This window comes from Lactuca saligna, chromosome 4, assembly GCF_052625555.1.
Source record: "Lactuca saligna cultivar CGN05327 chromosome 4, ASM5262555v1, whole genome shotgun sequence".
NCBI lineage: Eukaryota > Viridiplantae > Streptophyta > Magnoliopsida > Asterales > Asteraceae > Lactuca > Lactuca saligna.
Window position 1 is genome coordinate 222,994,149 of NC_136420.1, and position 8,882 is coordinate 223,003,030.

The following is an 8,882-nucleotide window of genomic DNA, read 5'->3' on the forward strand; positions in this document are numbered from 1 at the left end:
CTAAAGTTGGGCACTGGGACTGCTTGTGTCCCATCAGATTACACTGAAAGCAAATCAAATATGTTACTGTTGTGGTGGTGATTGTAGAAGTACAATCCCTACTTATATGACCAGTACGTCCGCACTTGAAGCTGCCTAAACTCCTTTCCTTGCACGTCCCCTCGTGCAACTTATTGCATTTGCCACAACGGCTGCGACCCTGCTGGCTCCCAGATCTATGATCTGATACCTTGGGCTTCTTACCCGAACCCTGCATACTAGATGTTGCATTTGGTTTCCTCTTCCTCTTCCTCTTCCTCTCCATCTCTAAATCTCTCTCTCTCTCTCTCTATATATATATATATATATATATATATATATATATATATATATATATATATATATATCTCCATCTCTAAATCTCTCTCTCTCTCTCTCTCGCTCTATATATATATATATATATATATATATATATATATATATCTCCCTCCCCCCTCTCTCTCTCTCTAGCCCTAGTAATCATATCCTCCAGCATCTTGCAGCTGGATCAGCTCATGAACTGCTGAATATTGTCCCTCAACATATCATGATATCGGGCCTTTTTCATCTCCTCGCCTACCAGGTACTGCAGAACGAGAAGGGCCCTCTCCTTGAACATAGTGTGATCTCCGTTACTGTCTCATTCGTTTGTCGGAGATCCTGGAACTCCCTAGCAAGTTGATGCACCTCAATCACATGTGCAAACTAGACGCTGAACTTGGCTGAAAGTCACTCCAAGTCATCGCATCAAGAGCTGCATCATCTCTAATGGCATGTTTGACCTCCTCTCACCAGTCATGTGCCAAATCATTTTGAAGATTGGAAGCAAGTCGGACCTCATCCACCTCGAGAGATCGGCTCGTACGGAAGGTGTTGGCGACATCAGCCAACCACCTGCTACTAGAAATGGGATCCCGAGCCCCATGATAATTGGGTGCTCCACAAGCTCTGAACTTCCTGAATTTCAGCGTGCGCGGTCCCATCATGGCTGCCACCTCAGTGTGGAAGGCACTCAGTCTCTCATCTAAAAGCTACAAGATACCCTCCTTCATCGTACTAAAGATCACAGGAGTCAGGTCTAAAATATTGCATGTGACCTCAGATGAAATGAACTCTCTCGTCTGCTCATCGAGCTGCCTAGTTCTAGAGCCCGAGCATGATCCCTCATTGGCACCTGAACTACCAACTGGCCTAGTGCGTAACATCACCATACTAAAAATACACCATAACAAGCATCATTATATACATCATAACTCGAGGGATCTAACATATTACAAGCTACTTAGGTTCATCTCAACCTTCCTTTATTCGAGTATGGATCCTCTACTTTCAGTAGTGCGTAACCTCAGATGAAATGAACTCTCTCGTCTGCTCATCGAGCTGCCTAGTTCTAGAGCCCGAGCATGATCCCTCATTGGCACTTGAACTGCCAACTGGCCTAGTGCGTAACATCACCATACTGAAAATACACCATAACAAGCATCATTATATACATCATAACTCGAGGGATCTAGCATATTACAAGCTACCTAGGTTCATCTCAACCTTCCTTGATTCGAGTATGGATCCTCTACTTTCAGTAGTACGGGCGTATACTACCTTCCACATCTATCCATACTTTCCTCAAGAACTGCCTTGATTCCACCAAGTCCCTTCTACTGCTACTGATGTTCTTACGCTAATCTCATCCTAGGCTTTCCCTAGCGTAATCACCAACCGACTCTCTACCACCAGCTACATAAGAAGTCCCTGCTATCTCCCATAACTAGCTCGTGAATACCATTACATATCACTAAGACTAGATAATTCTTCGAACGTGAGGTCCTACCCTACAACAGGGTTGGACTCAAACAAGAGCTGCGAAATAGAGCTAAACCTAACCTTCTGAAATTATTTAGTCCTCACAATATGTAATTTAACATATTCTTTTACTAGTTATTTAGAGATAACTAGAACTCCTAAAATCACAAAGCAAGCAGCATTCGAGCATTGAGTAAACATAATCAAGCATCCTTTACTCAGGTTATCATGTCACTGACTAATCAGTACTAGCATGTAGTTCATAAAGTTCATACACATATAACAGGCACATAAGGCATCCTTCCTAGATGCTTAGCCCTAATCTAGCATGCAGTTCTCATACACATATAACAAGCATAAAAGGCATCATTCCTTGATATTTAGCCCTAATCTAGCATGCTATTTTCATAATCAAATCATAACATAAACTTGTATGTGTAATTAGGGAGTACTAACTTGAGCTCGGCTGATTGCATACACCACACTCTTTTTCTCTTATCAAAACTCTTTTTTTTTTTTTTTTTTTTTTTTTTTTTTTTTTTTTTTTTTGTAAAAATGATTTTTATTTAAAAATTTTATACCAAGTCCTCAGTTTGAGTTCGGACACACCCGACAGTTTTCCCGAATCCCTTAAACCAAGGCTCTGTTACCAACTTGAAACATCCTAAAAATACGGTCCAAAAATTTCATTTCTAATTTAGAACTAAACCCATAGTAACCCAAGTCATCTCATAAAAACATAAGTAATAGTATCTCAAAACATCATATCAAAACATTGTAGCAAAATCACATGTCCAAATATCACAGTAAATCATCCCGTACTAAAAGGTTATGGTGTGTGCAATACAGTCATCCCAAGCTCTTCCCCTTACTAGTAGAAGTACCTGAAAGTAAAATTGAAAATTGTAAGCACGAAGCTTAGTGAGTCTCCCCAAACTACCACAGACCATAAATATAATCACATAGACACATAACTTGGGCCTAGCACACTACATCAGGCCCTGCCTGGCATCGAACCAAAGTTCGAGATCGGGCCCTACCCAGTATCGGACCGAAATCCGGCATCAGACCCTGCCCGACATCGAGCAAAGCTCGGTATACATAAGCATATCAACAAATACATATAAACATAAACATGTAACATAAAAATATAAACATTTCCTCAGGTGTTCCCCGACATCGGACCGAAGTCCAGAAACATTCAAACAGACACATGCAAGAATCACGAAGACATCAAACATACAAACATTCCTCGGGCTTGCCCTGGCATCGGACTGAAGTTCAAAAACATATACACCAACATCGAGCACAACCCGGCATCGGACCTTAGTCTGGAATATTCTAACACACATAAACAGGTCGGCATTGGTGCCTTCGACCGGTTCCTACTGGAGGAAAACTCACCTTGCAAAGCTGACTATGAAATCTCGTGGTGAGGAATCTCTAATGGCTGCTCCAACGACTCTCTGAATATCATTATTAGAATAAAAATTAGTTAAAGTCCAATAATCCTTATTAGGGTAAAATTACCATTTTACCCCTGCTAAAGTCAACATTCTGCTCAAATTCAACATTTTGGGTTGATTCTACTCACCAAGTTGTCCCATCAACTCACCGAGTTCCATAAATCAGCAACCTTGAAATCGCGATCTAACTCGTCGAGTTCTTCATGAACTGATCAAGTTTCCCCTCTCATCGGAATCGTGACTTTTGCTGTTCCAGTCATTAAGTCCGTCCTGAACTCATTGATTTTTTTTTGTCTATGGGGTCGGGGCATTTTGAGCCAACTCGTCGAGTTCCTCTGTGGACTCGACGAGTTCTTCAGTCTGTTAAGCCATATTGATGGATTCAGCTCCTATTCTTCAGATATAAGCTTCATACTTCTCATATACACTGAAAATGTCATTTTAAGGATAAAGTTTCCAACTTTACCTGTTAATTCCCTCACTTAACGATTTTAGCTCCAACCCTAACTCTTAGGAACAAGATCTTGATCGTAAAGCCATGAATACTCTAAACCAAGGCAAAAAAATGAGATCTGGAACCTAGACACTACATAAACATGTAAAGCTTCCTCATTTCTCCCCATGCATGGCCTTTTGGAGCTTGAAAGGTCAAAATTGCATCCTATAGCTTGCATGGGACTTCAATGGCCATAAAGTTTGCACCTTTATGCCATGAAAGCCCTCCATAGTTCTAGATCTAGAAGTATACTCACTTGGGACGTCCATATCCCAAAGATCATATTTCTTGGACCAAAAACCCTATATAATGATAATAAAGAGATCTAAGAAGTTACTAAGCAAGTTTGAGACTATTTTACCAGAAAATGATGAGAATGAAATGAAGTCTCTGGATCTACTAGCTTTTTCTTGAATCCACAAGCTTCTTCTTGAATCCATATGCTTCTCCTTCTTTCAAAAGCTGCAACACACACTAAGTGTCACCCAAAAATAGCTCACAAGCTCACAAATGCATTAGGGTTTCTGAATCTAGGGTTTGGAACTTGGAGGCTGGAAATGATGCCAGCATGTGGGGATTAAGATGCTTGAATAGGGTGCAAAACCCCAAAATTAGGGTTTAATTATGGCAGCGCTACTCGTCGAGTTGAGGGATCTCAACTCATCGAGTAGGTTAATTAAGACCCGCATTACTTCTAGTCTCTACTCGACGATTTTGAGGCTCCCAACTCGTCTAGCTGCTTTATAGAAATGAATAAATTATAATTTAAATGTGTACCAGGAACCAGGCGTTACAGGTTGTAAATACAAGGAGGGAGAGACAGCAAGAGAATATTTCACAAGATTCACCAATGCTACCTTAGATGTCCCAGGACACAACGAAGGGCTAATACAGGGAGCTTTCACGTGAGGACTCCTTCCCAGGCCATTGTCCCAGACATGAGTCGAGTTGGAAGAGAAGGTAGAACGTTACCCAAGACAAGAACAAGGAGAGGCATCAAAAGAAGTGTATGTCAACACCATGATCACCCCAACTACGAAATACAACCACCAGTATTCCCACCACTAAGAGAGCCAGGGTGGAAACATACACTTTGGGAAACGAAGGCATCCTCAGGGGAATTTTAGACGATTCCTACGGGATGAAAGAAGAGGGTGATAACTGAACATCTATATCGTTGTTGATAGGCTAGCGGGAAAGGGGGTGAAAGGACACTATTACGAATAACATAAAAGCAAGACCCATGATACTGTCAATTGCTTAGTGGTAAAGCGACAAATGGAATAAAAGTAGCTAAAAGGGAACTTGATAGAAATAGTGTGAAGCCTCTACGCCAAATTTGATGTGGAAAACACCAAGGACGAAGCGAAGGTGAATGATTGGACCCAAGAAATTCTTACCATATGAGCAAAAAGAAAAAGGTTAGGAAATGACGATGGAGTAGAGAACATTGCAAGATCCATCCAAGGCTTAATTTTCTCAGCGATGGAACCACACCCTGTAGGGTGGTGAGGGGATAACCCGCTGATAATCCAAGGATCCATAAGAAATATCATCATCCATCGTGTGTATGTCAACACTGGCAGCTCAGCAGACATCATTTATGAACATTGTTTCTGCCTCCTTCCAGATAGATGGAAGGAAGGTCTTAAGCCTGCAACGGGACAACTAACAGGATTTATGAGGTACAACCTATGTCCCTAGGCGCAATACACCTACCATTGACACTAACCAATCACAACAAACTAAGGCGGAAGACGACTCTCATCAATTGTTTCATCATACAACACCCAGCGGGACACAACATCATACTTGGATGAACAACTCTATGCAGGTTTGGAGTAATACCGGCCAACATACATGAGATAGTACAATTTGACACAAAGGAAGGAGAAGGGACAATCTTATCCACACCGCCACAAGAATTACAATGCTACGAGATCATACAACCAAAGGAAATCACAAAAGAAGCCAAGAAGCCACGATCAGAATTGGACAACAGCGGAGTGGTCATCAATGCAGAGTAGCTGGACCATCTAGTCAGCATAGGCTTCAATCATTCTCTAGTAATGAGAGATGAGTTGATTAACTTATTGAGAACATATAAGAATGTCTTCGCTTGGATGCTTATAGACATGGTAGGGAGAATAGAGAATTCATAGAACACATGCTAATGATAAGGCATGGGACCAAGGAAGAGACATGAAAAGAGTGATCAATGCCGAAGTAGCCAAGATGACTACGACAGGAATACTCCGCGAAGCGATATTCCCAACATGGATCGCAAACCCGATCATTGTCAAGAAACTTGATGGCACATGGCATATCTACATTAATTACTCCTATTTACACAAAGCCTGTCCCAAGGATTGCTATCCCTTATTAGAGATTGAGCAACAGGTGGAGTCCCTGCAAGGTTTCAAACTAAAATGCTTCCTAGACGCATGTAAGGGATTCCGCTAAATCCTAATGAGCAAGGAATATGAGAAGACCGCTTTTTACACAAATCATGGCGCGTTCTGCTACCAGAAAATTTCGTTCGGTTTTAAAAAATAGGAGAAACCTATCAGTGACTCGTCGACTCACTGTTTGAAAAGCAAATTGTAACATACACGTTTTGAAATTGTGTTTTGTAATGAATAAAATTGTGAAATATTATGTAAAATTGAGTGTTGAGTTCTAACAGATAGTTTTTACTAGAAATGAAGTAAAACTATGTTTAGAATCACTCAGAAAATATTGGAAGTCTTATGAGATTCCAATTAAAAGCCAAATAGTGAAATTTAGCGAAAATATGAAATTTTAAATAAGTAAAATTTTATTATTTGATGTTGTAGAGAATCTCGTTAGAAACTTGTAGGCGAAAACGTCGTCAAAATCCGAGTTATAACGAAGAAGTTATGACCAACCGAAGATCCGCGACAAAACCGGCACGGCGCCGAATGACGTAAAAAGTGAGTTTTTGATAAACTACTTTTTAGCCTTAGTAATCTAAATGAAAGTCGTAGTATTCGTTAAACCGAGAAATTCGATAAAAAGAACACCAAAATCTGACTTCGTATGAGGAAGTTATGATTTTTCGAAGTTTCAACTTAGCAGTAGACAGCTAAAAACTAAAATTTTAGATCGAGCGATATTTTACCGATACATCCTAAACGAGAATCGAACGTCTCGTCATATGTAGTACAACGGTAAAAAGTCTGACGAAAACGGATGTCAGATGAAGAAGTTATGAATTTTTAACGGATTTTCCTGTCCCGATCTGTTAAAATAATAATATTAAAACTAAAGTCAAAATAAGCCAATGAAGTCTAAACGAAAGTTGTAGAGCGTAATTTTAGCTACGCGTGCATATAATGAACGTCAAAACGGAACTCGTATGCGAAAGTTATGGATTTTAGAAGTTCGGGGCCCGAAAATCGAAAAATTTCGCATGAATATTGTCCGGAAACGTCACTCGCACGAAGCAGCAGTCACCGGAGATGTGGCCAAAATCCAAGAAGCTTCACGTGTCGCGAGCTATGTGGACCGAGGTGCGAGCCAATTCGGATCCGACGCGCGCTTCGCATCGCCTTCGCCACCATGCTGCTTTGCTGCTTGCTTCCGAGACCAACGCGTGTTCTTCCCTGATTCGCCGAAGCCGAGGTCCAGCAGGAGCGAGACATGCCTCGCCTACTAGCCTCGTATCCGAACCTCCCTGCCGAACATCGCATGCACGCCAACTGGTCCGAACCTCGCATCCGAGCCTCCCCTTCTCGCCACCTGCCCTTCGCTGCTTGCTTCGCTCCTTAGCCGACTCCGAACCTCGGCCCTATATAAAAGGGGCTGCGAGATCTTCCGACTAACTTTGAAAATTTGCCACTATTAGCCCCTCTTTCTATATTTTCTTCATTTTGACTTTCCCCGAAGCCCCGAAATCAATTTTAGCACCCGAAACACGTCCCGCGACCCCCGAGAAGCCTAGAGCATGTCTCGTGTTATTTTCTCGTGTTATTCGCTATGTTTATAGTAATTGTAATACCTTTGACCATGTGATCAGTGAAAGGACTTAGATTCACGTTGGTACTGGTACGTAGCCTCTGGCCATGTAGAGCATGTCTCCGTAAGAGAACGACTTCTATTCTATGGCATTGGAAAATGGTTAGATAGGACTATAAGCCTGAAATCTAACAAGAGGTTAATCAGAAATTGCATGTCATCTATGCCATTTGGGCCAAAGCTTTATTGATGTATATCAAGAATTGAAAAGAATATATTTGAATAATGTCTTTGATTGATATGAACGCTTGTCACATGATCTCGCATACATCTTGTTGTTCCTCTTTGCTTTGCCACATTGAAGTATATATATGGCATCACATTATATTATATCTATTTTTGAACTCACTAAGCGTCACTGCTTACCCTATCAATGTTTAACAATTGTAGGTGATAAATAACTAGTATGTTTACATACTATTGAAAGATGTAGAATAGTTTGTAATAGTACTTTTGTACTACTTATTATGTTTGTATAAATTACAATATCCTGGGTAGTTATGTAATATATATAACACTTTGTAGTAGAAGGTTTGTATCCAATAGTTTGTAAATCCTTTATATCAATGTAAAATATTGCTTTTATTAATGATATCAATGCAAATAGCATGTTTTGGAGTAATGATATTGTAAAGTATGAAAGTTTGGGTCTTTCAAAATTACGAAAGTTGGGGTCTTTCAACCATGGTATCAGAGCAGTAGTTTAAACGAACTAAATTCCACGGATTGGTATTTAGACTTAAACTATAGGAAGTTCAATATATGAACTTAATCATCGTAAGTATAAGGAAACAAACCATAGAAAATGTATAAGTAAAAGTGTTAGGTAATAGTAAACCCTAATAATCTAAAATACTATCTTGCTCCGTATTCCAGATCGATGGCTGAACAAGTAAGTAGCCATACCCCTGATGTTGGTGGAGATCCTCAACCCGAGGAAGTGAATACTCCAGTATCTCCTCGTGAGGAGCGAATTTTAGGTAAACTTACCGGTGTTATTCGAAAAACTCTCGAAGAACACAAAAAGAATGATGATAAAGGAAAAGAGAAAGTCACTGGAGAAT